Genomic DNA, 8,108 nt, shown 5'->3' with positions numbered 1-8,108 from the left:
GGTGAACCAACGTCTGTGGTTGTTACAGAAGTAAGTGAAACTAAATTAGAACTTTTCCAGAACTCTATTTTGCTCTGATTTGCACAGTTTAGTAACAGTTTGCAGAACTGTAATGGAGATAATCTTGAAGCACCTATGGAGCAGTTGGAACAGGACCACGAGTGTTTATGATGAAGATGTATGGGAGGAATGTGTTTGGGCCTAAAAAACTTACAGTACAGGAAAGAACCCCTTATTTTGGACAAATCTGACCCCAGCAGCTGTTCTTTGTGTATATTTTGTGTATTAAACTTAAATTGATAGTTGATCTGGTGTGATGAGATTTAAAATCAACAACATACTGGTTAACCTGGTCCATAAAAAACTTCCACACAATGGTGGACAAAAGTTGTCTGTTCGAGTGTGATTTTTTTTCCAATGGACAGCCTTGTTTATTACATATCAGAAGAGCAGTCAGCTAAACTCAATGGTAACTGAGGGACAGTGTATGAATGTGTTCTCTCTTTTATCCCAAAGAAAATATAAGGCTCCAACCAAATGGTTAGAGGGATTTTAATCGTGTTTAGTCTTAGTCTACTTTTATGTTGATGGGTGGATGTTTTTTAATCCGCTTTAGTGGTTTTTATTTGTAGTTTTGTTTCGTGGGCATTTAATTTTTGTGTTTTAATAATCAGTGTGGGTTGATTAGGATGAGGAAGTAATATCTGTCTAAATTATGTTATTGAATATATATATATATGTATATATGTATATTTAAAGATCTGAGTATATTTCTGTTTGCATGAATTGCATAAATATTGAGAAACTCCGGGAATCCTGGTGCAGCTAACTGATGTGTTGTCATCACTGTGTTGTCATTTCCATACCTATATGCTGTGAACAAGTATTAATTAAGTATTAATTAAGTATTAATTATTTTTCTTCTGAAAACTACTTTTGTTAAAATGATGCATCTTTATCTTTCTACCTAACTACTGTACTTTCCAGATTCCCTATAAACTCCAGCTCTCCACAGTAACTTAAGTTCAACTTATTCCAACTCAAGCCGCAACTATGCATGGCATCCTCCCCCTCCTTTTCCTACCAGGGGTTTTCTGTTTTCTCCTTCGTTCCTGTTTCAACTGTACACTGGTGTCCTCTCATACATCACTAGTCATTAAGCCCGCATAACATGTTATTCTCTTCACTAATGACTCATCAAAGGATGCCATGGAGCAGAAGTGTCCATATACCAACACTCTTGATAACAATGTCCTTACATACTATCAGATACATAGGTTGCTATAAAGCATTCAATAACAAATTCTATCATTCAGGCACTCTGCTGATCACATGTAATAATGGATGAAATGGGATGCAATAGTTTTTGTTGACAAAGTTATGCAGTTATTTCCTCAAACAGCTATAGTCACTGTAAGAGGAAATAGTGGAAAATAGAAACGTGAACATGAAAATGAACTACAGTGCATGTGTAAACCTGCCACCCGGTCTGATAGTGTGAGTCACTGATGTGTCTTTAATAATTCATGGACAATAATATGAGGAATAAAAATATGGGATTTTCTTGCAGATGAAAAACTGTGTTTTATTCAAGGGGCAACATCCTAGGCTGAGCGATGAGGCCGATACGGAAGTGTAAAAAGCTGCAGTTCGCTAGGTGGCCACTTGAGGCTCGCTCCAAGAAACAGAAAGTCCCATTGACTCCCATGTTAAAAAGGACGACTTTAGAGCAGAACTAAAGCTGTTTACAGCATGGTTCAAACTTTGGTTTTAGTCTCAATCGCGAGGTTTTTCCTTCATGACAACTCTGAGGGGGGTGAATTTTTTTCTAACTCCCTCGTTTAAGAGATAGAGAGGTTTGAAATTCACGTGACGTCACAGTCAGCGCGCCGACTGCCGCTCCTAGCCTACTGCCTGCTCGGCTCTACCGGAGCTAACATGCTAATCCCCGGTCAGTTAACACCACCTGAGACTGAAGAAACGCTTCCACTCACTGGCCAAACCATTTGACAAGACAATGTTAAACAGATTCTTATTCTGCAGAGACAGATTTACTGTGATCAACTGAAACCTGAGTATTTAAAGTCACATCTGCATTGTAAGAGCAGCTGATTGAAGTAGCTTTACATCTCTTAACGAGTATTGTTGTGAAGTGTTGTAACGTGTTAGTGAAAACTAACTGCTACCTTCAGTGTTTACATCGTTAATCTCAGGCAGACTTCACTGAATTATTGAGTTGAATATAAATAAATTATAGAAAGTGTAACTTTACTAGAATAGACAGTCTCGTAGAGAACCTGAGGCTGATGTCCACCACATATTTCCTAAGCTGAAATGATTATGATCTGATGAACTTTGAAGTAATATTCTTTTATTTTTACCATGTAAAAGTCTGTGAAGGAGTTAACCTGGCACATGTATGACTTTACATATCTGTGTATTTGTGTTGAATGTTCCTCTAGGATATACAACATGAGACACAACTGGAATCCAACCAGACTGAACACCTAGTCATCACTTCAACACTGACTCTAGGTAGAGACCTGTTTTCATTACGTACAAACAATCAAAGCAAAGTATTGTACATAATAAATAATGTATTAAATAATATATGCAATACTTTTAATGTGGAAGAACTCAGTACTGTACATTCATTGTCTTGGTAGTGCACAGTTTAATCCAAAAGCATATTCAAATACATAGTGGAATATCCACAGAAAATAAGGATACAAACTTTGTTCATAAGTAACACTTCCTCTACAATAATGCCATACTTTTAAGTTTCCTATCATTTTATTAGGGACTGACGAGCCTGAAGGACACAGCTGTGATGACCATGTTCTGTCTCTTATGGCAAAGAAGAAAAATAAAACACTGGGTTCTTATCTAAAGTGTATCAAATCAAAAGCAAAAGATAAACATTGTTCTAATAAGTGTCAATTTTTTTAACCAACCATAATGAATATAGAAATTAACTCTATTATCCATGACACAATGAGCCAGTTCTAAACAGTTGCAGGCCATCTTTAGTTAAGGGAGGAAAACATGAAGCTGGTGCAGGTCGTCCTCATGTTAACCAGCTGAAGCTGCCGATCTCCACCATGTTGCTGCTGAGGACATCAGGAGCTGCAGTGCTTCATCTAATCAAAGAAGAAACTCGCTATTAAAGAATGTTTTGTGTTGTGTATGAATCTCCACAGATTTCGGACAGAACCGATGTACTGCGCTCTGGGTTTGTGTACCCTCATGGTTAAATGCACATATTTGAAGTCGCTTTGGATATTACTGAAAGAAATTAAACATTTTACAAATAGATACAATGTCTTTCTACCTCATCTGTAATATTCAAGGTGATAATCTCCCACAGATCTGTTGATAACAGTCAACATCAGGTCTCTCCACTTCCCTCAGTGTGAAAACATAATTATATAATTAATATGAAAACTGTTTACAACACTGGTGTGGGGAGATTATAATCATATCTAAACTGTTTAATTCACTCTAAAATTCCATAACAGGCCAAATAAACGAGGTGCAATAGTAATGGTGGATATACCAGCCTGTATCAGAATATTTGTGAAACATAGTTACTATCACATGCAACTTATACATGTAGCTTATTGATATTAGCTTATTAAAATGAAAAATCAAGTCACAACCAAACACAAGACTCTGTAGTTAACTTGCTGCAATCTGTTCATTAGACATGTTAAATAAATGGCAACTTTTATAACAATTACATATTAAAAACCACTTGAGGCATGTAAGCATATGCTTATGATGATAGATAAAGAAATAGGTTTTGTTGTTGTATAGTGTCAAGGTTACTTACCTCTAGTTCAAGGTAAAGATTGCGACGATCCGGCTGGGCAGCGCTAGCCGTTAGCACCGATGGTTAGCATGTAGCCGGTTAGCCGTAGCCTAAGCTAACCAGGCATCTAGAGCTCTGCTGCCGTCGCACAGCTGTCAGTCTTCACTCGCGCTCCTCGTCCTTGCCCATTGATTGGTGAGCCAGGAACTAGGAGGAGTCAGCACTGGCAAGATGGCGCCGGGGGAACGCCTCCTAGTAGCCTCATTCTCACTCTGCGGAAACCAATGGGTGACGTCATGGACCCTCCGTCCATTTATATATACAGTCTATGGTTTTATGACGTTAAAGGCATAACAGCTATGAAAAGATTAAACCAAATTGATGAGAGCAGATCACTCCACAGTCTATTAATCAAAGCAGCAGCTCATTGTTTCATCTCTCTCTCTCTCTCTCTCTCTCTCTCTCTCTCTCTCTCTCTCTCTCTCTCTCTCTCTCTCTCTCTCTCTCTCTCTCTCTCTCTCTCCTCTACTCCAGAGGGATACTTTAACAAGGTCTGGAAGAAGCCCAGCTCTTCGCATGTCAGACTCTGAACAAGTGCAAGTTTTCCACTTTTTCTCGCTCTCTCCCTGCCTCTCTGTTTCTGTGTCTCTCTCTCTCTCCCCCAGTGCCTGGCCCTCTCAGTGCTATCGGTTCCCTCCGAGTCGGCACAGCGTGCCGGCAGGAAACTCAGCCAAGTGGGCTTCCTGAGCAAGTGGGAGAGGAAGTGCAGTAATAGGGAATAAGGAAGGGGGTGTGGGTTTAAAAATACCCGCCTATATAAGCTGAAGCAGGAGCCCACTCTCTGTCTCACTCACTGCTCCGGCACTGCTCTGCCTCAGCCAGAAGCTCGTCTCCACAATCTCTCTTTTTCTCACACACACACACACACACACACACACACACACACACACACACACACACACACACACACACACACACACACACACACACACACACACACACACACACACACACACACACACACACACACACACACACACACACACACACACACACACACACACACACACACAAGCACTGCTTTCCTGCTGTGCAGAGGAAAGTGAAGAAGTCCAAGCAGGTGTTTCCAAGAAGTTTAACAAAGAGATAAACAATGTGTGTTGAGGAGAGCCACTCAAAGTGCCATAACTCTGACAGAGGGAGAAATATCTTTGTGTTTTCAATAAGAAATCCAGGCTCTGTGAGGTATAACTAAAAGGCAGTGTTCACCTTTGATTTTCAATTACCAAAATCAGAATATATATAAAATATATGACTTATAAGGATAATATGTCAATCTTGCTCCACCTGCCTCTCTATCCCAGGAATTATGTTAATGTTGGAGGTTTCTGGAAATAGTTTCTATCTCTACCTAACCTAAAACCTGATGGCATGTGCACATATTGTGAAAAAGCAGGAATCTTGAAAATGTTAGGTTTCATGACTTAACTTGCAGATCAGAGAGCGCACACCCATTACTTTAAACAATTTAGACTGTAAATTATTTGTAGGTTGTTGTAAAATGCCTATGTATCAATACCTGTTTTTGGTTGTGCTTTTCATTGATTTTCCTCATATTCATCCTGAAAAAAATTACTGTTATAGTTTTTTCCTTTATGGATTTTCTGACCGTGTAGGCCTCACTCAGCAACACTGTTACTTTATACTCCCCTGGGTAATGTATTTTTGGCATTAATCTCAATAAACATTGTAAACCTTATAAATATCAATAGTCACTGTATAATTGGGGACACTTTCACAGCGAACAGACATGCTGCATTTAAAAACATGTGTTTACTGCTTACTTTTTACTTTATATATATATATATATATATATATATATATATATAGTGTTATTGATCCCTGAGTGTGGACAATCAGTCACAAGACTAAAGTGCTTTAGCCAACCCTTCTGCTCAGTGTTCCCCACTGAAAATGAGACACCAAACCTCAGTGACCCTTCTACAGCATTACTCAATATATATCTCTGTATCTCCCAAATGTCAAAGAATGGCACACATGGCTGTAAAGGTCATGTGCTGGCAGCCTTGTTTTCGCAGCCTTGTTTTGCCATGATGTCAATCTCTCTCAGTCTATGCTGATGACACGGACCCAGGCGTTCACATGGAAGGACCTCTAAGGCTCACTCGCATAGAGAAACATCCAGACAGCCAGCCTGGATTCCCGTCCACATGGGAATACATTTATTCATCATAGTGTGAAAATACAGAACACATAGACTCAGCCTCTCAAATGCGAATGGATGCACACATTTCCATGTAAAATCAAGTATGTTGATTTAATCTAAGCTTTAATTGCTGTCTGAATCAGCACATACAGCAAACAGTGCATTTCCACAGATCTCAATCAAAGGATAAAGTTGCCTTCAGGCATGTGAAAAAGTAACTGGGGTCGACTGAATAAACAATGCACTCCTGCTGCGAGCCTGTGTTCACTATGTATTCAGTTTTAACCACAGCACCATCAAAATGAACACGGGTGACTCCTAGCCCACTTGGGTGATTACTGATTAATCCACTGATTCATGGTGTGTTTGGAAAAGAAGAAGACAGGAAGCTAGCTGGAAATGAAAGTGGATGGGTTATTTGTGATGACATGAGACACGGAGAAGGAAATAGAGGAAGAAGACTACATTCTGCTGAGAGGAGGGTGCCAGAGTTAGCGAGCTGTTTCTTTGCATCTGGTGAACAACTGCTGAAGCATTTATCATTATCAAAGGGATTGCAGCACTGACTGTGGCAGTGACTGATAGAAACTAATGGCATGTTCTGTCAGTGAAAACCTGAAGAGAAGAATAAGAATCAGTCAGCATCTATCACCTGCTACAGCTCCAGTTCTGCCCCTGCTGGCAAGTTAAGACAGACAATACAAATGTTCATTTGGATTTATGGTTACAGATTTATATCCTCTAGATGATGTTTCGCCTTTTCGCTTTAACTGAACATGCCATCAGGATCAGGGAGAGTAATAGACTGCAGGCTGTTAAGTAAGCGCAAAAAATCTTAGTGTTGAAATGTGCCTCAAATTTTGTGCACAGCTGTAATATTTTAGGCTTTTTATTAGCAGCATGACATTGTAGTCACGTAATACTCAGTGAGGAATAATGTTATTATCACTTGATATATTCGTAGCTTAAAGTAAAGAGAAAAAAATCCAATATTTTTTCAATTTGCATGGGTCCAATATGAATTCTGATTGCGGGTCATGACAACTTTCCAATTGCCAGGGCCCAAAAACGAACGTATGTGCAAGGAGCACAAATCCCTCAAAGCTCCCTAAATAAACTTCAGTTTTAAATCATGACAAATGCTTTGATAAATAACACAACTTGCCTACGATCTACAAACTGTACAAACCAGATTTATTTTGTATGTTGAAATTTGAAGTTGAAACCCAGCAAGGAAACACATAGGGAGCCCATTACTTACTTGATGCTTTCAGGAACAGTGCTAGGCTGTGGCAATTTACATTGTAATTATTATTCAATGTGCTCCTCGTTGGCTAAACACAATAATCCAAAGATAAACATTTAGCCTGTTTCACAGGTAAACTGAACTTTATTGTAGTAGTCACAGGTAAAATGACTTTTGACGCCACAGTCGTACAGATTCCGGGCTATCAGGACTAACACCTCGCGCCACATGAAGAGTTTTATCCCCATGGCAGTGGGGCTCACAAACAAGACCCCTGCATCACACTGACTCTGCCCCACCCCCACCCCCCTTGCACATAATTTATCTCCATAACTTATTGTCTCTTACTGTATATATTGTCTTACTGTATATATTGTTGTTTTGTTTTTATGTAAAGTGCCTCAACCACACCATTGGCAATCAAATTAATTCTGATTCTGATTCTGATTCTGAAGATGTTAGCATGTATAAGACATAAAATTCAAGTACTGGGTAGTTGTGAGAACATATAACAGTTGTTGTTCCAGTCTGAAAAGCCTTGAGGAATGTCAGACCACTGATAAGTGTTGCTAAAATGTCTGGCTGTTTAGCCGCTTTATGCAGTCAGGACAGCTGAATGTATGAGTGGATCCCAGACTGATCTCTGAATCATCTTCTGTCAGGACAATACTGGAAATATCATCGTATTTTGTAACCACACTGAGCCGTTGATCACATGATTTAGTGAGCCTACTGTCTGTTAACCTGTTTATCTGTCGCTGGCGATACAAACTAGTACATGTGGAGTCATTTAGCAAGACTTTTTTCGTTACATGTCAAAAGTC

The 8,108-nt window shown here is 39.3% G+C and overlaps 1 long non-coding RNA gene across 2 annotated transcripts; it reads right to left on the bottom strand.

Moving 5' to 3' along the window:
- Nucleotides 1–2,654: 2,654 nt before the first annotated feature.
- On the bottom strand, nt 2,655–4,519 carry LOC128448429 (uncharacterized). Of its 2 annotated transcripts, XR_008339743.1 has the most exons (3): nt 4,354–4,519; nt 3,833–4,137; nt 2,655–3,140 (listed from the first exon to the last, which is right to left on the bottom strand). It is a non-coding gene; the product is annotated as an uncharacterized LOC128448429 (long non-coding RNA). The 2 variants fall into 2 exon arrangements; XR_008339742.1 differs by having other exon boundaries at nt 3,833–4,519.
- Between the last annotated feature and the right edge of the window lie 3,589 nt (nt 4,520–8,108).

This window comes from Pleuronectes platessa, chromosome 9 (genome assembly GCF_947347685.1).
Source record: "Pleuronectes platessa chromosome 9, fPlePla1.1, whole genome shotgun sequence".
NCBI lineage: Eukaryota > Metazoa > Chordata > Actinopteri > Pleuronectiformes > Pleuronectidae > Pleuronectes > Pleuronectes platessa.
The sequence above is the reverse complement of the archived record's forward strand: the minus strand, read 5'-3'. Positions and strand labels throughout refer to the sequence as shown.